This window comes from Protopterus annectens, chromosome 9.part0, assembly GCF_019279795.1.
Source record: "Protopterus annectens isolate FY-2018-M chromosome 9.part0, PAN1.0, whole genome shotgun sequence".
Lineage (NCBI taxonomy): Eukaryota > Metazoa > Chordata > Ceratodontiformes > Protopteridae > Protopterus > Protopterus annectens.
Genome location: NC_056743.1, coordinates 1,318,885,214 through 1,318,913,135, shown reverse-complemented (window position 1 = coordinate 1,318,913,135; position 27,922 = coordinate 1,318,885,214).

The following is a 27,922-nucleotide window of genomic DNA, read 5'->3' as shown; positions in this document are numbered from 1 at the left end:
TGCATCTAGAAATACTGTATGTGTATCTGTCATCCTCCCACTGTACATACCCCACTGGTGCTAGGGGTGAGGATTGAGGCTCCTTGATTACTGGGCCAGTGGAGGAGCATCACAATTACTACACTATCATCTATTAACTGGAACTTCCTGAAAACCCTCCCCTTAGAAGATGCTGTAAATGAATTCAATACAACTTTTCTAAATATCATAATAGCCTTGTATGTCTTAGAAGGAAGAGACTAGAAATAAATAATGCAGTCTGGCTATATAAAAAGAGACTACTGATGCAGCAAATACAGCCCTAAAAAGAGACTATCGATGCAGCAAATACAGCCCTAAAAAGAGACTACTGATGCAGCAAATACAGCCCTAAAAAGAGACTACTGATGCAGCAAATACAGCCCTAAAAAGAGACTACTGATGCAGCAAATACAGCCCTAAAAAGAGACCACTGATGCAGCAAATACAGCCCTAAAAAGAGACTACTGATGCAGCAAATACAGCCCTAAAAAGAGACTACTGATGCAGCAAATACAGCCCTAAAAAGAGACTACCGATGCAGCAAATACAGCCCTAAAAAGAGACTACCGATGCAGCAAATACAGCCCTAAAAAGAGACTACTGATGCAGCAAATACAGCCCTAAAAAGAGACTACTGATGCAGCAAATACAGCCCTAAAAAGAGACCACTGATGCAGCAAATACAGCCCTAAAAAGAGACTACTGATGCAGCAAATACAGCCCTAAAAAGAGACTACTGATGCAGCAAATACAGCCCAAAAAGAGACTACTGATGCAGCAAATACAGCCCAAAAAGAGACTACCGATGCAGCAAATACAGCCCTAAAAAGAGACCACTGATGCAGCAAATACAGCCCTAAAAAGCGACTACCGATGCAGCAAATACAGCCCAAAAAGAGACTACTGATGCAGCAAATACAGCCCTAAAAAGAGACCACTGATGCAGCAAATACAGCCCTAAAAAGAGACTACTGATGCAGCAAATACAGCCCTAAAAAGAGACTACTGATGCAGCAAATACAGCCCTAAAAAGAGACTACCGATGCAGCAAATACAGCCCTAAAAAGAGACTACCGATGCAGCAAATACAGCCCTAAAAAGAGACTACCGATGCAGCAAATACAGCCCTAAAAAGAGACTACCGATGCAGCAAATACAGCCCTAAAAAGAGACTACCGATGCAGCAAATACAGCCCTAAAAAGAGACTACCGATGCAGCAAATACAGCCCTAAAAAGAGACTACTGATGCAGCAAATACAGCCCTAAAAAGAGACTACTGATGCAGCAAATACAGCCCTAAAAAGAGACTACTGATGCAGCAAATACAGCCCTAAAAAGAGACTACCGATGCAGCAAATACAGCCCTAAAAGGAGACTACCGATGCAGCAAATACAGCCCTAAAAAGTCCGGACAGCCATTACAGGAATCTTGCATCATGGCCATAAATTCAACACTAACCCCTTTCTCAATAACTCACCACTCAAAACCACAATACAATTCAACCCTGGGATTCATTAAGGTTAAAATTCTGTGCAGGAACAGTGTAGTCATTCCTGCACGGAATATGGCTGCCAAGCAATCCAACAAACAGCTGAACTGATGTGCACAAGCGTACCTATAATGTTCCTGCATGGATAGGGCTGCAGAATGCTAATTACCACATTTGCTGGTGAAAACCATGCAAATGAGGTGAATTAGTAATTCACCAAGCAGCCAGGTATCTGTACAGGAACAGTCTTATTTGCAGAAATGTATTTAGTTACTAACCGAATACATTTCTGCAAGTACAATGGAGGCATGACAGCCCTCAAAAAAAATCATGTATTACAGTGGTTAGGTATGCCAATGGCCAAATATATGGCCATTGGCATGGAAAACCATTTATTTTTTATAAAAAACAACTTTTTTTGGTGAATCTTGGCCATTTAAGCATAGGGCAGTGGCGTGCAAATGGGACCGGGCAGAAAATAAAAAAGGTGAAAACTCAATTTTAAGGGAAATCTGCATTTTGCCATTATAGTCTATGGCATGCAGAATGAAAACAATACCAGGGAACAGTGGTGATCAAGGGGAAAGGCTTTGTGTAAGTGCAGTAACTATGGACTAAGGCAGTGGGGTATGCAAATGAGGGGACATTTATGGAATCACAAAAAATCTTCTAAGTCCCAAACTGCACCTAACCGTGTAGGTGCTCTAGCACAAAGGTGTAACTAGGAGGAACAACAGACATGAAAAGGGGGTGTGTAATGGCATGTTGTAAGCACATTGGAGCCCTAAGGTGCAGAGATAAGCTTAGCTAAGCCCAGCTAAGCAAGGGGGGTGCGTCTGAGGCTGTATTGTCTTATTCCATTAACTGAGGAGCATGTTGAAGCACAGGGGAGAGCCATTTCTTACTGTTTACATAAGCTAAACAGGTTTGTGTGGCACGCACTGGGTGTAAAACAAACAAAAAAAAAAACGGAAATAGCAGGACTGTTTACATTTGGGCACAGGGTTTATGCAGCGTGTCTCGGGGCTGAAAAGGGGAGGAAATAGGAAGGGGGAAAAAGAAAAAAAAAGGAAAAATACCAAAATTAAAGCAATCGAGTACAAATAACATGGCTGGCAGGCGGAATGCATCATAGTCAGCCAATCATACAGGCAGCATCTGCAGCACAACAGTATAAAGTATGGAAAGACCTTACAGTCTGGTTTTCCCACAAACTCTGCATCATTGGTGTACACATGTGGGGGAAATTTTAACCAAAAAAATGTTAGAGGCTGCCATTGCTTTGATCCATCAGTATGTGCTGGAGGCTGAGAATGGTGAAGAGGCTAATGTTGGAAACCGCCACAGACCAAGGAGAAGAAGAGTGTTCAGACCCAGGGTAACTTACCAGGGGCTACATGATCTGGAGATAGCAGAGCACTACAGGGTGGACAGAGACATACTTCAGCAAATCACCGAGCTGTGCCGGCCTCAACTCAGACCTAGAACCAACAGAGGGGAACCCATCCCAGTGGATACCAAGGTATGTGTAGCCGTAAGAATTCTAGCTACAGGTACTTTCCAAAGACCAACTGGGGACATTATGGGGGTCTCACAGACATCTGCATTCAGGGTACTCCACCAGTTCCTGGATGTCATGCTACCACATGCCGGTGAGCACATTTACTTCCCCAGCACCCGTGAGGAGAGGACCAGCAATACGAGTCTCTTCCACCATGTAGTAGAATACCCAGAGGTACTGGGTGCTATAGACTGCACACACATCCACATCAAAGCACCACCCAGTGAACATGGTAGGGTCTACAGAAACTGCAAGGGATTCCCCTCCATCAACTGCAGGTCACGTGCAATGCCCAGGGCATTATCATGAATGTGTGTGCTGGCAGCCCTGGAAGCTATCATGACTCCCACATCTGGCATTTGTCACAGATGTACCAGGCATTTGCCAGTGGGGGCATCCCATATGGCCATCTGGTGGGGGATGCTGGCTATGCACTGGAGCCATGGATGATGGCACCCATCAGAAATGCACACACACCCACACAAGAATGCCATAATGAGGCACATGCACAAACCAGGATCATTATAGAGCATGTGTTTGGGATGCTCAAGTCACGGTTCCGCTGCCTTGATGCATCTGGTGGAGCCTTGCAATACTCTCCAGTCACATGTGCACACATGTTCACAGTATGTGCCATGCTACACAATATGATCCTGCAGAAACAGCTGCAGCAGGAACAACATGGGGAAGGGCCACACAGCCCACCACCATTGCCAAGGTCACCACAGGCACAGAGGGACTCGGAGGAGGAACCTCCTGAGCCTGCCCCTGTAGGCAGATGGAGGCATGCCCAGTATCCCCATGCCTTGGCAAAGAGGCAATGCATAGCACACACACTGACACTGTAGGGACCCAGGGACTGATACCTCTCTCTGACTCGCACATACAGTAACAGGGATGCCAAATATGACACTACCTGTGCCATACCATGTATAGGCAGTTGACTGCATGCATCCGACATAGTCACCTCTCAAGCACCATCCTCACAACTGCCTCAGTCACAAGGTAATTCAGTTGTCGTAACAATGAATGAATGACGTAGTATGGTCTGATAGTTATATCTATGGTAGTGATGCACGCTAGCAAGGGAATGTGGTGGCTGAATGGGATAGCAGCAGAAAACTGACAGCTATGTGGGACAGCAGGATTCATCATCATCATCACCAGCCCCCTTTCCCTATGTTTTCTACGTGGGATCGGGGTATCGTGTTAACTGTCACCAACTCTCTTGATTCCATGCCACACTCATGTCTTCTTTAACACTCATGAACACGCCCTCACTGCACCACTTCTATTAAAACAATCCAAATGGTATTGATATCCACCTTCAATGGACCAAGCAAAACATGAAAGTTTTAAAAAGTAAAGCCTTCAGTTTTAATTTCCGCTTTTCGTCCTGCTCCTAGCAGGGCTTCTTCAGACAAACAACAAGAATCAACAAACTTCCACTTTTTAAAATAAAATCACATTTCAATTAAAATGCTTGGTTCCCTGTAACGGGATTTTAAAAGACCAACCCCCCAAGAATAAAAGACACAGCACATTTTGTACTTTCAATAGTATTTGACTTTGTAAACAAGTAAAACATGAAAGTAAAAAATGAAAAATAATAAAAACAAAAAGCAAAACAAATAAATATTCCCTTCTATATTGACAAGTTGCCAGCAGTACCGTTCAAACATACAAAAAGTGCAAAAACAACACACAGTACCTGGCTGTGTGTTTGTTTATCTCCTTTTTTCACTTAATCCTGACATGTTGAATAAACTTACTTCTTCACCTAGAATGGCTCTTCAACAATCCTTACTTATAAAGTTACCCTAAACAATTGCTCCTGTTTGTATGAATACTGAGAAACATCGCTCATACAGCTGCCTTATATACCAATACATAAAAGTTCTGTAACCCATGTCTGCATTTGAATCTGTGTCTTTATATTTCCAGAACTCACCTTGTATGATGTAACTACTTATCAGTGTGACCCAAAGTTGTTATAGGTATTTCACCTCACTCTTGTTGCCACATAAGACACCAGTATGGTGGAGAAGAAACACTAAACGCCCAATAAAGCTCCACTGTTACTCCATGCTTTAAACAATTTCCAAAGTTGTCTGCTAGTTCATCTTATTCAAGCCTCCATAGCTCTTTGCTTGTGTAGTTACCCTAAAAACACCACCTAGTGATGTTTGTTGGTATATACCTACTCAAGCTGCAATGGTTTAAAATGTTATATAACACAAATAAACTTCCAAAGGGAGATTTTATGAGTAAGAGGGGAGGGGGAGGGGGGATGGAACCATGCCCAACCATATGCAAAATGACCTAGTCTATGAGGCCATACTATTGTATATATATGAATGAATGGACATGTCCTAAAATAATAATAAATAATATATATATATATATATATATATATATATATATATATATATATATAATATAATAAATAAAAAGTAAAGGAACACAGTAGTTTACCTCGTGAGGCTTTTGAGCTTCAGTATACAAGAAATAGAATAAATTTCATTCAAGCCCGGATGGCAACAGGCTCTAGTTTGGAGTTGCCATAACAACTCCTTTTTCTCCAACAGTAAAGAAGTTGGACCACCCTTCAAGTCCCAAATTTGATCGTCTATGGCTTTAAATTTAAAGGAATGCTGTGGAAAACTTTCCACATGTCTGGCCAATGTGTTTTCCTTTTTTTAACGTTCTAATACTGTATAAGTGTTCATAGATTCTCTCCCTCAGTTTCCTGTCCATTTTGCCTATGTAAAAGGCAGGACAGGTATTACACTGAGCGAGATAGGAATAGTATAACATACCCCTTAGCGAAATTCATAGACTTCTACCTTAAAAAATATGTACAACAGCAGACCCAAATATGTAAGGATTCTTGGTCATTTCTAGCAAACATGCAAAAAATAGGCTTTAGAAATTACCTTAATTTCCTTACAATCGATGGCAAGGATTTATACACTTCCATTCCACAGGATGAAGGAATAGAATGGATTAGGTTACTGTTGGGTGAATAGGGGGCCCCACCCTCCCAAATTACTCTACTATGCGAACGTTTGGACATAGTGTTAACCGACAACTATCTTACACTGAACAACAAGTAGTATATACAAAAAACAGGGGTGGCGATGGGGTCCCCCTGTGGAGCCAGTGTTGCTAACTTAGTGATGGCATATTGGGAGAGGGAGTATATTTTAAGGAAGCCTGACATCCAAGGGAAAATATTCTTTTACACATGCTTCTTGGATGACATATTTATGTTAGTGGATGGTGAAGAACAGGAGGCATCCAAGTTAGTAACTTATTTGAATAATACTACTAATTTCTTAAAATTCACATATGTGTTTGAAAAGGAAAGAATAGCATACCTAGATGTAGACCTTAGCAAAGACCATACAAACAAACGTAATATTGCAAAGATCTATAGAAAAGAGACCGACTCCAATGCCTTACTTCACTTTACTAGCAACTATCCACTCTTCCAGAAATGATCAGTGGTCAAGGGCCAACTGGTCAGGGCAGCCCGTATGGTGACCACTGATGTGGACTTCAACATTGAGTGTAGTAGGTTGGAAGATATGTTTGTTAAGAGAGGTTATCCATCCACCTTATATTAGATCTTATAAGTGAAGTGAAAGAAAAGAGAACAAGAGGGGTTTACCAACCTATTTTGGGAGGCTCAGTAGGAGCAGATAGCCTTTACAGCTATTCCACTGAGGTTCAACCTAGCACCAATGTGGAGAGGGAAATTCATTCATCAAATTTCATAACTACTTTCAGTATGGATGGATATGGAATTCGGTCTATTATTTATAAAAATTGGGAACTAGTAAAATCTGACTATAGCCTGTCCTCTATATGGAGAGATGTACCCAGGGTCACCTTTAGAAGAGGTGCCAATTTAAAAAGTATACTACAAAGAAGCTGAAAACCTTTAAATCCAACGAGTAGAAATGGAATGTGGAAATGTAACGTGTTCATATTGTCCACAGGTAGATGTTGGCCAGAATTTTACAATTAGAGATGTCAGTTATAAAATCAAGAAGAAGTTATACTGTAATTCAAAGGGAGTTGTCTATCTTGCTCAGTGTAATACCTGTCCTGCCTTTTACATAGGCAAAACGGACAGGAAACTGAGGGAGAGAATCTATGAACACTTATACAGTATTAGAACGTTAAAAAAGGAAAACGCATTGGCCAGACATGTGGAAAGTTTCCCACAGTATTCCTTTAAATTTAAAGCCATAGACGATCAAATTTGGGACTTGAGGAGCGGTCCAACTTCTTTACTGTTGGGGAAAAGGGAGTTGTTATGGCAACTCCAAACTAGAGCCTGTTGCCATCTGGGCTTGAATGAAATGTATTCTATTTCTTGTATACTGAAGCTCAAAAGCCTCATGAGGTAAACTACTGTGTTCCTTTACTTTTTATTTATTATATTTTATATATATATATATATATATATATATATATATATATATATATATATATATTTTTATTATTGTTTTAGGAAATGTCCATTCATTCATATATATACAATAGTATGGCCTCATAGACCAGGTCATTTTGCATATGGTTGGGCATAGTTCCATCCCCCCTCCCCCTCCCCTCTTACTCATAAAATCTCCCTTTGGAAGTTTATTTGTGTTATATAACATTTTAAACCACTGCAGCTTGAGTAGGTATATACCAACAAACATCACTAGGTGGTGTTTTTAGGGTAACTACACAAGCAAAGAGCTATGGAGGCTTGAATAAGATGAACTAGCAGACAACTTTGGAAATTGTTTAAAGCATGGAGTAACAGTGGGGCTTTATTGGGCTTTTAGTGTTTCTTCTCCACCATACTGGTGTCTTATGTGGCAACAAGAGTGAGGTGAAATACCTAGAACAACTTTGGGTCACATTGATAAGTAGTTACATCATACAAGGTGAGTTCTGGAAATATAAAGACACAGATTCAAATGCAGACATGGGTTACAGAACTTTTATGTATTGGTATATAAGGCAGCTGTATGAGTGAGGTTTCTCAGTATTCATACAAACAGGAGCAATTGTTTAGGGTAACTTTATAAGTAAGGATTGTTGAAGAGCCATTCTACGTGAAGAAGTAAGTTTATTCAACATGTCAGGATTAAGTGAAAAAAGGAGGTAAACAAATACACAGTCAGGTACTGTGTGTTGTTTTTGCACTTTTTTTATATTTGAACGGTACTGCTGGCAACTTGTCAAAATAGAAGGGAATATTTATTTGTTTTTTTTACTTTCATGTTTTACTTGTTTACAAAGTCAAATACTATTGAAAGTACAAAATGTGCTGTGTCTTTGATTTTTGGGGAGTTGGTCTTTTAAAATCCCGTTACAGGGAACCAAGTATTTTAATTGAAATGTGATTTCAACTGTAATTGAAATGTGATTTTATTTTAAAAAGTGGAAGTTTGCTGATTCTTGTTGTTTGTCTGAAGAAGTCCTGCTAGGAGCAGGACGAAAAGCGGAAATTAAAACTGAAGGCTTTACTTTTTAAAACTTTCATGTTTTGTTTGGTCCATTGAAGGTGGATATCAATACCATTTGAATTGTTTTAATAGAAGTGGTGCAGTGAGGGCATGTTCATTTGTTTCAGTTTTTTTTCTAGTTTGTTTTTTGTGTTTGGATTTCTTACCTTCTTCAACACTCATGCCTGACTGTCGCAGATCTTCTTTCACACAATCCATCCACCTCTTTGCTGGACATCCTTCCTTTCTCTTACCGTCTGTCCCAAATCTTCCTCACCAGATTGTCTTCTGCTTTTCTACACATGAGCCCAAACCACGGTAATCTGTTCTCTTTGATCTTTTCTGCAATTGGAGCTACTTTGGCTTCTGCTCTTATGTCCTCATTTCTTTGTCTGTCCCACAGTGTGCATCCTACCACCTTTCTCAGGCACTTCATTTTCAGCACCTCTAGCTTTTTCAACTCTTCTACCTTTACTGCCCAGATTTCTGTACCATACAGTAGTACTGGTCACACCACTGTCTTGTACACCTTACTTTTCAGCTTCTTTGGCATTTTTCTGTGATAGACTACCCCTGATACTCCATGCCAGTTGGCTGCAGCTCCTCTGATTCTAGCTTTGACCTTTTCATTCAGACTACCCTTCTCTTCAACTACTTCTCCCAGATACTTGAAGCTGTTTACCTGTTCCACTATCTTCCCTTCTATCTCTATTCTCAGCTTCTTCTGATTTCCACAATTTGCTGTCATTACCACCATCTTATCTGTGCTTAGTTTCATCCCATTTGCCTTCAGATTTGCATTCTTTCTCCTATCCTTTGCTGAAGTTGTAGCTCAGAGTCTGCCTGTATTGCCACATTGTCTGCATACAGCAGCTTTGTTCATCCATCCCCTCCAACCTGTTTGCTAATGTAGTTCATCACCAGTATGAAAAGCAGTGGGCTCAGAGCTGAACCCTGATATACACCCACACTCACTGGGAACCCCTCTGTGAGACTGAACACTGTTCGTACTTGAGTCATTGGGTCCTTGTACATAGCCTGCATTAATTCTACCAATGTTTCTGGGACTTCAGGCTACCACAGTACCCAGATCAACTTTCTTGGGACCTTGTCATATGCTTTCTCCAGGTCTAGGAATGCCCATTTTGACTCTCTCCTCATCTCTAGCTTCTTCTCAAGTATCTGTCTCAATGCAAACATCGGGTCAGTTGTGCTGCATCCTGATCTGAATCCAAACTACTCATCTCCTATCGTGCATTCTACTACTCTGAGTATCTGTTTATCAGTCACCCTGTCCAGAACCATAACTTTCATGCAATGTAATAGGAGTTTGATGCCCACAGTTGTGGATGTCCCCTTTGTTCTTGTACACTGGCATGAGTATGCTTATTCTCCGGTCATCTGGGATACCCCTTTCTCTCCACACTGCTATTAGTATCCTCAAGAGCCATTTCTCCCTTATCTCTCCCCTATTTCACCCAGCATCTTTATCATATCTGCTGTGACCTCATCTGAGCCTGCTGCTTTCCCTGACTTCATCTTTCTTAGTGCTGTTCTTACTTTTTCTAAGGTAGGCTCCTCTTCTTCTCTCATCGTAGGCTGTTTCTGGGGAAGTTGTTGCCAGTATCTCTTATGAAGGGTGTCTGACAATCTTCTGTATCTTTCTGTCTTTGCCTTGCAACCTTGTATAGTGTCTTTGTGCCCCTTACTGAGTCACTTTCCAGAAGTTGGTACAATGTCTCCGATGCCCTAGTCTTTGCTATTGCAATTTCTTTCTTAGCTTCTTTGTTAACCAACCAGTAGTCCTTCCTAGCCTGGTCAGTCTTTTCTGTCTCTCACTTCTTCCTGCACTCCTTTTTTCTTTTGATGACTTCCTGGACTTCTGCATTCCACCACCAGCTTTCCTTCTGTACCTTATTTCCATACCTGGCTCAGCCACATATCTTTTCTACATGCTGTTTTTAGGCACTGCAGTTTCTTCAACTCCACATATTTCCTCCTCTTTATGGGGTGCTAGAGGCCTGAGTAATTCCTTGAACTGTTGTACTTTCTCTCCAGTTAACTTCCAGGTCTTCAGCCTGGTCTCTGTTGCCCTTAGAGCCTTCTCTGACCACTGCTTGCATCTGATTGTAGCAACTAGTGTTTCACTGGGGATGACTTTGCAATCATGGATTCTTCCCCAGTGCCTTTTCCTAACTAGGAGGAAGTGCATGTTGACTACTCTTGTATGTGATCTTACTATCAAGCCATTTGCCAGTTGCCTCACCCATGTGGACCTAGGCAGTCTTCATATCCTGTTCTGTCTTTCTCAATATGTGCATTCAAATTATCAACACCAATTCATGCCAGTTCATGTTGCCCCAGTAGATCCTGCAACTGCTATCTGAATGCACTCTTTTCCTCACTATCACAACCCTGCTGTGAGGCATAGGTTATGAATACTGCCCTATCATTACACTGTAGTGTGATGCCATGCGTCTGTCATTAAGTCTGATGATATCCCTTACTGCCCTGAAGCGTCTCTCACCACAATTCCTACATGCCCTCCACCTGAGTAGTAAACTCTGAATCACAAGCCAAGTGGCTTTGCTGCACTGCCCTTCTGCCCTTCCATCTCATCTCCTGGATACATAGTAGGCCGGGTCCTCACCAGTAACTGCCAATTAGTCAACATGACCGAATCACCTAGAGCCATATTTTACACTGTCGAATGGCTAGCCCTGCCATGGCATGCTGTCTGTGATCCGTGTTCTCCTATCTTGAGGCTACTGCACACCACAGTAGATACCCAAAGCGGTTGGTCTGTACAACTCTTCCCCCTATAGGGCACCATGTAGAGTCTGTGCTACTTCCCACAGCTTCATTCATTGGTGAATGTGAGATGGAAACACTCGGCATGTTTTTCAGACATGGAAGAAACCCCATGGAGGCACAGGGAGAGCATGCATGCTCCAAACAGGGAATGGTCAGAGGTCAGGATCGAACCTTGTACCTTGTGCATGGGAGGTGAAGACCTTAACAACTAAACCATCTGGTCTCTTGGGACAGCAGGAAATCCATGACAAATACTGGTGTCACCATACTAGGCAGTAGTACTCAAGGTGACTACTCCCACTGCAGTACATGTGCGGGGCCAACCAACTGGGTGTCCATAGGTCACACGCATGGATGTCAGCTTGGATTCCCATACCCACCCCCAGCTTCACCCAGCAGGACAGGTGTAGATGACTATAAAAAAAGGTTTGGCAAAGGCCCCCAAATGCCAGCAACAGTGAACAGCCCCCTCTACAGACCTACACAGCCATAGTATAACAGGTCTTGCAGTTGCAGTATGGTTCTGAAGGGTAAGAAGTCTGAAAATGAAATGTATGCCATTACAATCAAACCTGTGTTCTCTACTGATATGCTGGTATTCTGCAAGATAGGGCACAATACTATAATAAATGGAATCAAAAAGTAAGTGAAATACCAGCACAGTCACTGCAAATGTGTAAAGTCATCAGGTGTGACCCCCCCCCCCTATACTGACAAAGCCATAAATATTGCTAGGGTAAAGGCCCAACTATAGGGATACTTCTGAGACATTACTCTCATAATGTTAGGAAGAGGATAGAATAACAGAGGGGGTATAGAAGCATGGATGTCATGGAGAGTGTGAAGTCTGAAACTCCAGTGTCCAGTCATAATTCCCCCTTACTGCAACCCTCTGAGTGAATAGCAACAAACCTGCTTGTAAACCACAATGTGAAGGGAAACTGACCAGATATATGAGGCATGGCTTAGGATAACCTGATAGAATCTGTACAGTTGAGAGGTATACCCACACCAGAATATGACCTGTCAGGTAAGATGAGAAATGCACAACCAGAATATCCCCAGCCAGCATACCACCAAGGTGCTGGACCATTTACATAGCTCCAGCAGTCAACTGGCTGTAAGCCACACCTCCACAATGGCCAAATTGTGCCAGAATGTCTAGCCCTTTGCCTCATAATATTGGTCTGTGCATCATCCCTCTTGTATTTCCCTGGTAAATAACTGCGATGAACCAATGATATCTGTCAGTACTTGATGACACAATACATTACAGTGTCACACATTACATATTTCGGAAAATGTCTGCTAAAACGCACCCTGTCACTCAAGCAACACAGACATTAATAAGAACCATAGCTATAGTATCCCCCCTATGTTTGGCCCACTGTGTCCCCGTATTGGCCTATCCACAGATATCCTGCACAAATAGGTTGCAAGGTTTAGCTGTAGCACACAAATCTTCCTGGAATGGATTCCCATGCTCAGTATAGAAGGTCATACTCCTACACTTAGAGAAATCAAGCCTATGTCTGAAACCACAGAGGACTATATATATATCTGTAAATTATATATGTCTTTGCACACACACCAATATGTAAACCTTTTGGTACACACACACACACACACACACACACACACACACACACACACACACACACACCATAGCCAGCTGTAGGTGGCACATATGTGGTAAATCTGCATCTGTTGTGTGTGATACACACATATCTATGGGCAACATACTGCAATATGTCAAGCATACATACACAGACAAAGACATGGGGAAGAGAGAGACAGATGGTGATGGAGAAAGTTGCATTATGAGACCTTTCCCACTCAGAAGACATTCCATAGCCCCAATTTAGAATATTTGCTGATGTATGTCAGCTTAGAAGTACCTTTCGATGAGCCTCAGTCCTGTAAGCTCAATAGCGCGTGCGATAAATAAGTAACATTCTAGAAGAAATAAGTAGATAGGTAGGGGTTTTAATCACAGTCTGGCAAATGTGTGTGTGTGTGTGTGTGTGTGTGTGTGTGTGTGTGTGTGTGTGTGTGTGTGTGTGTGTGTGTGTGTGTGTGTGTGTGTATAGGAATTACTGTTTTAGTCCATACCCACCCAGTGCACATCCTGTTGCCCTATATCACAGGATCTGTTGGTGGCATTCACCTTAGAAATATCTTTTGTCAGCCAGCCGTCAGCCCTGTAAGCTCTGTGGCACTTGCAATAACTGCGTACTACTATAATGCAACAAACTAGTTAGGTAGGAGTTCTAATCTCAGTCCTGGCAAATGTAAAAGTGTGTATGAGAGTGTGTGTGTGTTTTTAGGTTAATGATTTTGAGGCCATTCACTCTCAGTACACTTCCCATTGTCCTACCTTAGCACTTCTGCTGATCTCAGTCACATTTAAAGATCCCTTTGGGCAACTGTTAGTCCTTTAAGCTCTGTGGCACTTGCCATAACTGCAAAATACTATAGTGCAACAAACTAGTTAGGTAGGGGTTCTAATCTTAGTGCTGGCAAATGTAAAGGTGTGTGTGTTTGTGGAAGTGTGTGTGTATTTCTATAGGTTAAAGTATTTTGTGGCTGTCCACAGCCAGTACATCTCCAAGTGCCATACTTTACAAGGCCTGCTGATGTCCCTTATCTTAGAAGTACCTAGGGATACCCTTAAACCTAAAAGGTCCATGACACATGTGATAAATGCGTAACACTGTAGTATCAATAATTAGATAGGTAGGGGGTTGAATCTCAGTCCTGGCAAGTGTGTGTGTGAACCATATCCATTATGGGAGAGAGTTTTGCAAATTTTTTGTGTGGTCCACCCAGTACATGTCTAAATATCCACTGGACAGGGCCCACTGTAGTTGTACCTGTGGACACTCTGCAGCCCTATATGCTGTGTGCCATGTGAAATAACTATGTAATGGTATGGTTTCAAAAACAAGATAGGCAGGGCTTCTAATCCTTTGATAACATTCCCCACTCAGGAATCGTAGAAAAACACACTCATCTAGGCATCAACCCCTATTTCACTAAGTGGGTTGCAAACTGGCTCATGCATGGTACCCACAGTGTGAAGGCAGCAGACTCCATGTCAGACTGCCAAGCAGTCATGAGTGGATTACCACAGGGTCTGGTCCTGGGTCTCCTCATGTTCATTATCTATGCCTCTGACATCCAGCCCAACACAAAGGGACCCTGGCTGACAATGTTTACAGAGAATTGCAAGCTGGGTGCTATCTGTACATCCCCGTATCATGTTGACATCCTGCATAAAGTCCACACTGAGACCTCTGACTGTTGTCAGAACACTGGCCGTAGGCTGAATGGAAAGAAATGTGTCGCAATCCCCTGTGGAATCAATGTGGTTTCCATGAATTAACACATTGCTGGTAGTCTAATGAACACAGAATTCCTTATAAGAGGCCTGGGAACACAGGTTGACAGTGACCTCTTTTATGACCACCACATTGCCACTGTGGACAGAAATTCCTTCTATGTGGCACATCTCATAACTAAGGGTGTTTCATCCAGGAAGGAAGAGGTCAATGTCTCCCTCCACTCTCCCCTCATTAAGCCAACCATCAGGTACAATGGCCCATTTGCAATGTAGCTCACTAGACACCTGCAACAACTGGAGAGACTGCAAGTGTACCTCACAAATAGGACCCTAGCCCTTAAACAACTGACCTCAAAGTATTCTCGGTCATATCTTGACTACTTACAAGTGATCCCTGCTTGACTGACAATGCCATGTCTGGCCAGCTGTGTTAGGAATGCCATATCTAGTGAAACTCCAGTCTGTATGCACCACATGCCATAGATACCTCAACCTCGTTACCACAATCAACAGAACATGCTGGGGGACAGGTCCATAACTCAGCGACTGGCCATGTAATGCAATATATGTCACATATATGTCAATCAGAGCACTTCAGAGTAACTCCCTGCTCTCTCTTCAGAAATCTGGATGAGTGGATGGGGAATTTAACTGTCACCCTGGGCATCACTCTAGTGACAATAGTCGATAGGCACACTGGGAAAAATGTCAGGTGGCATGATGCCAGGGTACTCCCATGGGCTACGCTTGTAATGGCTTTGTGGCCATTAGCCTAATACACACCTATGATCACATGAACCTATGAATCTCAATACTGGCAAATGTGTGTGTGATGAACACATGAACCTATGAATCTCAATACTGGCAAGTGTGTGTGTGTGTGTGTGTGTGTGTGTGTGTGTGTGTGTGTGTGTGTTTGTGTGTGTGTGTGTGTGTGTGTGTGTGTGTGTGTGTGTGTGTGTGTGTGTGTGTGTGTGTGTGTGTGTGTGTGTGTGTGTGTGTGCATTACTGTGTATACAAATGTTTGTGATTGTGTAAACTTGTAGGTTAAAGTACTTTGAGGCCCTTCTCACCCAATACCCCTCCCCATTGCCATACTTTGCAAGGGCTGGTGATGTTAGTCACTTTAAAGGTACCTTGTGATGCGCTTGACCCTATGGGCTCCCTGGTGCTTGCGGTAACTGCATAACACTATAGTACCAATAAATAGATAGGAAGGGGTTCCAATCTGAGTCCTAGCAAATGTGAGTATGTGTATGTGTGTGCAAGTGTTTGTAAGTGTGTATATTTGTAGGAGACATCATTCTGATTCCTCACTCTCCCAGTACACTGCACATTGCCATATTTTACAAGGGCTGGTGATGTTGCTCACCTTAGAAGAGTCATGGAACAGTCTGCACCCTACAAGCTCCATGACGCATGTGATAAATGCATATCACTGTAGTAGCAATAGCTAGATAGGTAGTGGTTCTAATCTCAGTCCAAGCAAATGTGTGATTGTGTGTGTTTGTGAGAACAGTATCCTGTGCTTGAGTGAGTACTGTGTCCCCTTGGGGGGGTGGGTTTTACATTTTTAAACCATGGTACTCCCAGTATATGTCCCAAGGTCCACTGTATGCAGCCTGATGTCACCATCAACCGTAGAGGTATCTGATGGCACTCCTCAGCACAATGAGGGCCATGCTATGTGCAGTAACTATGTAACAGTATGGACTGACTGACAAGATAGGCAGGACTGCTAACCTCAGGTCTGGCAAATGTGTGTATGACTGTATCTGTGTTTGCCATTGTGTATATTTCTGTAGGTTACAGTATTTTGAGTCCATTCTCACCCAGTACACCTCCCATTGCCATACTGTACAAGGTCTGGTGATGTTGTCCACCATGGAGGGACTGTGGAACTCTCTTTATCCTACAAGCTCCATGGTGCATGCAATAAATGCATAACACTTTAGTAGCAATAACTAGCTATGTAGGGGTTCTAATCTCAGACCTGGAAGTGTGTGTGCAAGACCAGTATCCTGTGTGTGTGTTTAAGTTTGGAATATATCCATTGTGTGGACATGGTTTACAATTTTGGGCCATCATACTCCCAGCACATGTTCTACGTTCCACTCTACGAGGGCCACTTTTTACATCCACCATAAAGGTATCTGTACACACTCTGCAGACCTATAAGCCCTGTGCTGTGTGCAATAGCTATGTAATATTATGGAATGAGCAGCTAGAGAGGCAGGGCTGCTAATCACAGTACTGGCACACTTGTGTGTGTGCATTGGTGTGTATAACAGTGTTTGGGAGTGTGTACACTCATGCGTGACTGTATTATGAAACCTGTTACACTCACTACACCACCCATTGCCATACCTTACAAGGGCATGGGATTTTACTCACTATACACGTACTTTGAAAACCCAACACACTATGAGCTCTGTGTCACCTGTGTTAACTGTCTAACACTGTATTACCACTAACTAGATGGGTAGGGGTTCCAAACCCAACACTGGCAAGTGTGATCCTGTGTGTGTGTGTATGTGTATGTGAAAACAGTATTCTCTGTGTGTTGGGTTAACACAATACCATCTGGGTGTGTGGGATTTGCAAATCTGAGGTATGTTCCACCCACAACACTTACCATTGTCCACTGTACAAGAGCTGCTGACGTCAGCCACCATACACTTACCTGTATACACCCCTCAGCCCTATAAGCTATGTGGCACATGCAATAACTGTTATACAGACCTGTTAATTGTGTACAGCCGTACACTGGATATGACACACTCAATGTGTTACCACACTGCCGTACCCCTAGTAGATAATGTATGCAGGGCCACATCCTGCTGACACACAGACACCTAGAACACAAACAGAAAACATTATGGAGACCACATTCAGTCAGCATTAATAACAACAATAATGCATCATGGCTGGACAGCTACACACGCTGACGTGTAACCATTAAACATGCTGGCTGACAACACTTTACACAGCATTACATTGCTAAACTGTACTAAATTTACCCTGTGCATCATATGCACAGGGTGTGATGTGGGTTTGCCAGAGGGCTAGGCTAAGCCATCTGGTTGACATCATGTGTGTGTGTTTTGGGGGTTTTCATTAAATGTGCCATGCATAGGTGGTGTGTGTAAGTCTTGAGGTGACCTGGCTGTGATGGTGATGTGTGTGTATGGATGCACGCAGTCATGCCATGTGGCTGCCCTACACAGGCATATGTTGGACAGCTATGGACCACACATGGCAGAGTGTAAAGTTCACCATTTCTGGCCATGGACATGGGAACTGGGCCTAACAAGGGTCCCACTGGCACCACCAGGCCCAAGGCCAGATGCAGTGCTACTCCCTGATGGTGACTGCCGTCTGCTGGATCCAATTCCCTGTTGGGACTGGTCAGGACCATTTGCCCATGGTCTGCTGCATTGTGGCATGGACAGCAACCCCCTACAGTCACGCTGCTGGTACTGCCACTTTGAGATTGAGAAGTTGCACTGCTGCCTGGACCTCAACTGTTCGTGGTGCTGTCCTACGTCCACATGGCTGATGGCCAACTCCCACCACATGCTCTATTACAGACAGTCCATGCCCGAGGCTTGCCACCATCTCACCCATTCATCTTTCCATGACCTCAGCATAATAAAGGTGGGCATCATCAAGATAACAGATGTTGTCACGCATAGCAGGAAGAGTTGCATTCATGACCCTGAGAATCTGTCTGGTGTTACATTCATTGCATGCCTGTGCCTCCATGAGGGTCCGAAACATGCATCTGGTGACACCTGCTGTGGCACTTGTGCCAGGGGCATGATGGACAGCAGTCCTCCTTCAAGCACCCCTGTCCGTCCACCTGTGTGGGACCTCACCTGTTATCTGGTTATGGCTGGTGTCTACAGAAACACTTGCCATAGTCACCACACATGCCTGTCCCATGCCACCACCTGCCAACTGTCCATCATCTATGGCCACTGGTGATGGGGTATGTATGGGGATTGTGACTGTGTATGGGATGGGGTGCACAACACTGGGATACCAGCCAATGGCACAGATTCAGCCCCTGACAATCCTGCCTGTGCTTCACTATCCCTATCATCATTTTCAGAGTCTGCAGAGACACTGACATCAGTTTCCAGGCGGGAGGGCCCCTGACCTCCATTGCTACCTGTGAGGGGAAGACAATATATGCAAATTGATACCTGTACATTATGGTTGGCTGCCACACACACACAAACATGCACACACAGACACGCACACAGACATGCATAAAGACACTTACAGGTGAGGTGGAGCAAAGCTATTACCCAGACCTCACATTACCCAAAAGGTGACATGCATGACACACAGCCCTCAACATCATGCATTGCAGTCATTCTTAATCCTTGTTACTAATAATATACATCTCTGGGATGAATGATTAGTGTTAGTAGGTGATGTCCCCTCCCCTAGCATACACTGCACCTATATACACATTATTGCTGTTCACCTGTGTAGCACATTGGCAACTACTGTAGACCATACCTCACAACTGTACAAATAATTGAAGAATGTGTAGATGTCTGGCACATATGTTTGCTCTGTTCCTCACAACCCCTATGTGTTTGTCTGACATGTAACTGGGATGATATGAGGACTGATGTCACCAATGAATGACATACATTTGATTTGCAGACCTCATAACCAGCAGTGAATGTATGTTCAAACAAATCCTGTTACACCAACAACCCTCTAAGGTTACCATGGATCTGATGAGTGTACACAGCCCTGCTAACATGCCAGGCTCTTGTATTATAGAAAATGAGACCACAGTACTGCATTCAAAAACATTACCCACCTTAAATGTGACATATGACCTGTGCAATCCAATCAAGAAACAAACAAATGTGTTAGTTGTGAAATCTACTGAATGAGATACATACGATATGGTGGTTGCATAAGTGTGAATACCCTTAAACTGATGCTTTGTTGAAGCACCTGTTAAGTGAACTACAGCAGTCACTCTTTCTTGGAAGGGGTATAGCAGCATGGCACATCTTGATCTGGCATTATTTGGACACTCTTCCTTGCAAAGGGTCCCCAACTCTGTCAGATTGCAGGGCCAGCTCATGTGCACAGCTGTTGGAGGTCAGACTGGGGGTTTACCATCTGTGTTAAGTCTGGCCTCTGGCTGGGCCAATTCATACCCTGGATTTTGTTCAGGTGTAGCCATTCTTAGGTAGCTTTGGATGTATGCTTCAGGTCATTGTCGTGTTGGAAGCTGAAACCGCTCTGCAACCTCAGCCATCTTACACATGAGTGTTATTTGGAACTGTTCATAATTCCTTCTACTGTGTCCACAGGGCTAGTTCCAGCTAATGAACAGCAACCCCAAAGCAGGGCACTGCTATCAGCGTGCTTCAGCATGTGGATGGTGGTCTTCAGGTGAAGTGATGTGTTGTTTGTGCACTAGACATACCTTTAGGGATAGTGGCTGTAAGTTTGAACATTAGTCTCATTACACCATGACACATTTCCACACATCTTTGGGAGACTTGATGTTATGTTTTTCTACTTATACACAGCCCTGGATGGTGTTTGGTGTGGGTAAATGCTTCTGTCTACTGACCTTACCCCATAGGCCAAACGTATGCAGAATCTGGGAGATTGTTGCCCCATGTAGTACACAGCCAGTACTTGTCAGAGATTCCTGAAACTCCCTCAGTGTTGCTGTATGTCTCCTGGCAGCCTCCCTGACCAGTTTTCGACATGTCTTTTCATCTGTTTTGGAGGGACATCTGGTTCATTTCAACAGTACTGTTGTCCCATATTTAATCCACCTTTGGATGACTGTCTCCACTGTATTCCATGGTATATGAAATGCTGTAGTAATGTTGTTGTACCCTACTCCTGACTGATATCATTCAGATATGAGACCCTTTGATGCTTTGTAAGATGTCTACAAGCCATAGCTGCTTCTGTTGCAGGCAACTGAGCAAATGTCATGAATATACTGCTCAGACAGCAGACCATTATTTGGTGTTATATTGAGTTCCTGTACTTGATGGCAGGTGTATACCCAAGCAGACTGAATGCTGTCAGTACATCACAAGCTGTTTCAACAATATGTTATTTGGAGGGTGTGCACACATATGCATGCAGCATATTGTAAGGTCTGTATACTCCATATTTGGTGCCCTCACAGATTTTTTGTTTTACAAGTGAATTTTCCATGTCATAGGTCACATTAAAGGTTGGAAAAGGTGTGAATGTAATATTGTGGTCTCTTGTTGTGTATATCAGAAATACCGGGAATCTTAACAGAGGTATGTACACTGTTGTATCCACTGTATAAGATTAATGTTTCATACATGTCCATACCTTAGGCCGTTTGTCCCCCCATTTTTTTGGTCTCTGTCCAGACGTCTTGCACTGACAGGTTGTGAGGTATGCTACAGGAATGTTATATACCCTTCAGATAGGCCCCCGTGGTGACCACTGTGATGCACTGCAGTTAACCCCACCACAAGTAAACATGCATATCAAGCAATATGGCTAGGAGTGACAGTTGTGTGCATGGCAAATAGCATGGCCTTAACATGCCCGGGATATTGGCAAACCAGAACAAAACAATTCCATACTCACAAGCTACAGGCTGCTGTCCAACATGCAGACCAGAGGGACCTAAGTAGTTGTGGGAGAGAGGTATTGTCAGTAGACTCATATGTGGTCTTGGTACAAGGTGGATGCAACATTTCTGCACATTAACAATACAACCCCCAATACTACAAAATATGCTGCCCATCACCATAGATGTGCACTTTTGTGCATTAAAAAAAGCCACGTCCACAACTGCTATCTAATCTGACATATGCATGTAGATACTCTACAGATACAACTATGTATGCTACAATAGACTAGTAATCTGCACTGGGGCCTTACCTGCACACTCCTCGTCCATTGTGTGGGTGCCACCCACCTCCACAATGTTGGATTCTGGATCCTGATGTTGGGTTGTAGTGGGTGCCCCAAGGTTGGCAAGGATCTCTTCAGTGGGTGTCAGTGGTGTCTGCATGGCTGGGCCCCCACCTGTGGCTATGTGGTCCCTGGCTAATGCAGCAGCCCTTCATCAGGCATTGCATATGAGGTTGGTTACACAATGCCGGGCCTGCTCATATGTTCATGTGTGCAGGCTGACATTGTTTACCCTGTGGATGAGGTCATTCCCACAGGGCGATCCTCTCCTGCAGATGTTGTTGTGTACGTCCAAACATTATACCATGGTTATCAACGATGGTTGCAATAATAAGAGTTGTCTCTGCCTCTGTGTATGGTAGATGCCTCGCATGCTGTATTTCACCTGGAAGACATAAACAGGGAAACACATCACAGGATCTCATACAGTTGGCAACAGTATGGACAGAAATTGCACATCAACAATGGATATTTGTAGCCACCACTCACAACCACACCATACCCCTGTAATCTATCAGCACAGTATCAGCTTGCATTGCACTCTTGGCCCTGATGTGTTATATTCCACCCAATGAGGGACAGTGAACTGCATAATCCTCTATTCCTCATCAATTCTGTGTAGAGGGATGACAGTGGCCATCTTCCATGTGGATGGGGGTGTGGATAGTGTCGAGGCTGTGTTTGACTACAGTGTGTGATGGAGCTGGGAGCACGTGCCTGAGTTCATGTAGGATGCAGATAGGGATGTTATCCGACCCCATGGAGACTTAGTGTTGTTGCCTTTCAGTAGGAAATATGTACCTGTTCACTGTTGATGAGGGGAAGGGTGCAGGTGATGTGCATATCCACCTATATGAATGGGGGGGACAGGGGGGATGTTACTACCTAACCTGTCTGATGCAGGTTGCCTATAGCCATGGCATGTATGTATGAGGTGTGATTGACCACCAGTACAGGGTGAATTGTGTTGTTGCCTCTGACACTGACAACATATGTGGAGACATCATTGTGATTGGCTTTGGTGGTGTGGATGTATCTGATTTGTACTCATAGCCTTAAAGTGATTCACCTGTGACCTTACATGCTTGCTCAGATAGAGGTGGACATATTTCCGAGTTGTTGTCTGAACCTATGTGGCCCTGTACAACCATAGCAACCTAGTATGTGGTTTGTGTATTGCTGCTGTCCAGCAAAGGGGATTACTCTACCTTGGCCTTGGTGAAGGCGGGTTTTACAGGTCAGGTATTGTTGAGTCCATTTAGCTATAGTGGATATATAAAGTGTACACACTCCTGTTACAATGTCTGTTCTTTGTGCTCTCCAAACATGACACCACAATAACTAATTGCAAAACAAGTCCCACCTTTAATGTGACATATAGCCTGTACAATTCCATTCATAACAATCTGTTAGGGGAAAACATATGCAAATTAAAATAAGTACAATAAGCTCATTGTATGAATGTGCACACCCTTAAACTGATACTTTGTTGAAGCACCATTGAAATAATTACAGCATTGAGTCTTCTTGGGTTAGAGTCTATCAACATGGCACATCTTTACTTGGCAATAGTTGCCCTCTCTTCCTTGCAGCAGTGCTCCAAATCTGTCAACTTGCGAGGGCATCTCTTGCGCACAACCCTATTCAGGTCATCCCACATATTTCCTATTGGATTTAGGTCTGGGCTCTAGCTGGGACATTACCAAACTGTAATTTTCATCTGATGAAGCCATTCTTTTGTTGATTTGGATGTATGCTTGGAGCCATTGTCATATTGGCAGGTAAAATCCCTCTTCACCTTCAGCTTTCTAGTAGATGACTGAATGTTTTGGGACAAAACTGATTGGTATTTGGAACTGTTCATAATTACCTCCACCTTGACTATATCCCCATTTTCAGCTGAAGAAAAGCAACCCCAAAGTATGATACCGCCACCACCATACTTCACCAGGGGGATAGTGTTCTTTTAGTGATGCAAAGTGTTGTTTTGAGCCAAACATACCTTTTGGAATTATAGGCCAAAGGTTTCAGACCATGACACATTTTTCAACATGCTTTTGGGAGACTTGATGTAGTGTTTGGCAATGTTTGTCCAGCCCTGGATGTTTTTCTGTGTAAGAAAAGACGTCCATTTTGCAACCCTACCCCATAGGCCAGACATATGGGGAATACAGGAGATTGTTGTCACATATGGTACACAACCAGTACTTGCCAGACATTCCAGTAGCTCCTTAGTGTTGCTGTAGATCTCCTGGCACCCTCCATGGCCAGTTGTTGTGTTGTCTTTTCATCAATTTTGAATGGATGTCCAGGTGTTTGCAACGTCACTGTTGTCCCATATCTTCTCCACTGTTTGATGACTGTCTGTACTGTATTCCATGGTATATCGAATGTTGGGGACAGTTTTTTTCTACTCTTCTCCTGACTGATACCTTTCCATAATGAGACCCCTTGGATGCTTTGCAAGCTCTCTGCAAAACATTTATACAACCAGCTTATAGTAAGTTGTTTATGTTTTATATTTTCTCCCCTAACAGATTTGTTTTTCAATAGAATTGTACAGGTTATGGGTCACATTCAAGGTGGGAAATGTTTTGATATGATTTTCTGTGGTCTCATTTTCATATAGCATACAAACCTGGCATTTTAACAGGGGTGTGTACAGTTTTGATATCCACTGTATGTAGGTGCTCATAAAGCTGTTTGTGGTAGGCATGGACAGAGGGTCACAACACAGTTGAATAGTTCTCTGATTACAAACTGATAATTATGCATATTCTAGTACCCATATCTGTGTCAGGGCAATGCAACAACTGGTAGCTGTAGACATATATGTCTGTTGTATCCACTGAAATCGATATTACACACATACAACATGCACAACTTATTTACCTGACTGCTTGCAACCTGTGTCAGTTGTTTTGTGCCTTCCAGCTGAACATACGCATACATACATGTGCTCAGGTGATACCTGGTATACATTTCTGTTCTATGTTAGCATGGCACACTGTATTTACAGTCTTGCTGCTCATTCATACCTCTGAACCTGTTATAGCAGGACATCTGGACAATGACACACATAAATGGGTGGCAAAGACACATCAGTATTGACACCATATTAATATTGCTGTAACATACATGAGTAAGTTGATTGCACAGTAGGCTTTGCCATCACAGTGATAACCTGGAGGATGTCCAACATTCATAACTAGGCTATTATGTTACAATGTCATTGTTCACAGACTTGCCAATGGTTTGCCTGACATAACACAACTCTATGTGTAAGTGACTACATATATCAGGCACACATGTATTTATTGTCCAGCAGAACACTGTACAGTTGAATAGTATAATCTCATTATTTCACATGCAGTTCAACACACACTTCTGCAACAGCACTTTACTATGCACATGCTCTGTATAGGTCACTTAAATTTACAAGACAAAAATGTGTATCATAGTTATATTCACAGGTAACATATGAATATGTACAACATCCCAGTAGCTGGCCTAAAAGTGGCATAGTCAGTAGTGTTTGACAGACACTCCAGTAGTTGTCAGATATGAGCTGTCCTTTCCTGGGGTGAGTCAGGAGCTTGAGCTGTGATCTATGTCAATGCAGACAGAGCCAGATGCTGTAGCCATAGGTGCTGTTCAGCAGTATATCAGTACAGCAAGTCTTATTGAGACATATTCTTTCAACTTCCTATTTCCCATTATTATAGACCACCTACTGCATTCAGTTACATACTTACTTGTTTCACATTCCTTTTTTTTGGAAGTAGATTGGGTAAGATAAGATCTTCAGTTTTGACTGTTGATGTACAGTCTTTCTCTCTGTTTTTCTCTCAGTTTGTCTGTGCCCCCTCAGTTAGAGGTATAGACCTAGTTTGAATAGGCAGCAGACTGAATTTCGTAGGCAATGCTCATGACCAGGTGATAGCCTGTGCGACAATTGGTGTTCCCCACTTGCTAATTGCATGCAGAGCAGCTGTGTAGTTATTCCAATAGTTATTGCCATGGCAACACACTCCTATAATTGAGTAGTTCATGTGGGCATTGGCCTTTTACCTTGCCTCTGAGAAAGACATCCTGGAGGTGTGTGAGCTACAGCATTACATATGGCAGGTGGGAATATCTCTTACAACAAGACTTGTGGAGATAGGCCAACTAAATGGTGGAGAAGGTTACAGACTTAGGGACATAATGTGAGTATTGCTGTTATACGGTTTGAATACTGCTAGTTTAACAGGGTTTGTCTGGACATGCTAGTTCTCCATGGATTTCAGTCTGACAACATTATGTGTCTGCATAGCTCTCAACTGTAGGACTATCTACATAATGGCCAGAGGTTTGCCTGTTATGTTTGGTCTGTTCCCCAGGCAGTTGTCCTTAGCAAATCAGTAGCATACTCTGGGGAATGCAGTTAGTAAATGCCAACATCCATTTGTGTTTCTGACTTTATATCCCTTAGAAAAGATATGTTACAACAAACCCAGTAAAACCAGCTAATTTCTCAGCAATATTTCAAATATGCCCCTGTTTTTGGGCCTCTGTCCCCCAATTATGTCAGGCTTTGTCTGGATGTCATGCAGTTACTGGTTGATAGGTATGGTCTATCATTATTTAATGCTGTCATTCCGGATATCATCCCAGTGATGTTGTAGAATCCCACACATGTTGTGGGGTAGGGGCCATAAATATGAGGGCAAAGGCTGGACAACATGTGGAACTCTACACAGTCAAGAGGTCTGTGTATAGAGAATGCTCTTAGATGTCCTTGTAACAAATTTTATGTGAGGGAGAGTAAGAAGTGTTTTAAAATTAGGCTGTTAGAACATGTGAGAGATATTACTAATAAGAAAGATGACAGTTCTATAGCTGTACATTTTAATAAATCTCACCATGGGGACAGTAGTGGGTTACAAGGTACTAGTTTGATAAAAGTCTTTTTCTCAGTTTGATTGAACAGTTATGAAAGAACAATTGTTATGTTGTTTTTTGTTGTTTGTCTTTCGGCTTTTCCTGGTTAGGGGTCACCACAGCAGAACTCCGGTCCGCTAATGATTGGCAGTAGATTTTCACGAACGCTGAGGTGCCAGCTTGACATCCAACCTTCAACAAAGGCACACCCATTTACGCATGTCTTTCAAACACCCATCCAACTGCGGAGAGGACATGCAGACTCCACACAGAAGGTCCTCCCCGCACTTCAGCCGAGAATCGAATGGGAGAACCTCTTGCTGTGAGGCAACAACGCTACCGCTCTACCACCGTGGATACAACAATTGTTATGTAAAGAATCAATTTATATTTTTAAATCTGATACTTTATCCCCTAGGGGGTTAAATGAGCAGTATAATTGGAGGCTGTGTATTTAAATATGTAATTAAGTGTTAATTGCTTCTTGTATTTAAAGCAAGTATTTTTTGCAATGTTTTACTCCTTGAAGGCTTTGACCGAGACATCAGATTGTATTAAATTTCTGTGAATTACTGGCTGGTTGTTTTTCTGTTTACTATCTCCAGTCATTTTAGTTGTTTTGCTAAGAGGTTGTTGTATGTCTGGCCATTGTGTATGGCCTCTCATGATTTTGTAGCAGTGTACTCTTTACTTATTAGTTGGACTGTGTAGGGGGGCAGATGTCAGTGGCATGGGTCCTTTTGTATCCAACTGTGCATGCTGCCCCAGTTTTGGGTGGTCTATCAGCAGTATATGTTTGCATGGGCATTTTGAGACATTTCCCATACTACCCCACAATTCCGGCTACACTGTGACCTGGCACAGTATATGTAGGGGTATTGTGTGACTCTCACTGAGGATATATCTGAACACACAGTCATTATACTGTAGTATCTGGCAGGCTTAACGGTATGTAGCTGTGACTGTGGTGCAGTTGGTTGTGTGTATGCACTTTCACACCGGTGTCTGTTTGTCAGTACAGTTCCATCCCTGTAGTGCATGCTGTAGTACCTAATGCATATGTAATTCCCCAAAGCTGCTTTGGGGTAGTGATGTGTTGTCCTGACTGTATTTTGGATGGTACTTGGTGACATGCTTGTCAGCTCAGTGTAATGTCCCTAATGTTACATAGCTGTGCTCATAGGTCTCAACCCTCCAAGTGTTCATAGGACGTACAGTTGTCTGGCTCATATATTTGGTCTGGTCCCCATGACAGGTGTGTATTGCTGACAATTCAGTGGGATGATGTGTGGAATGTAGTCA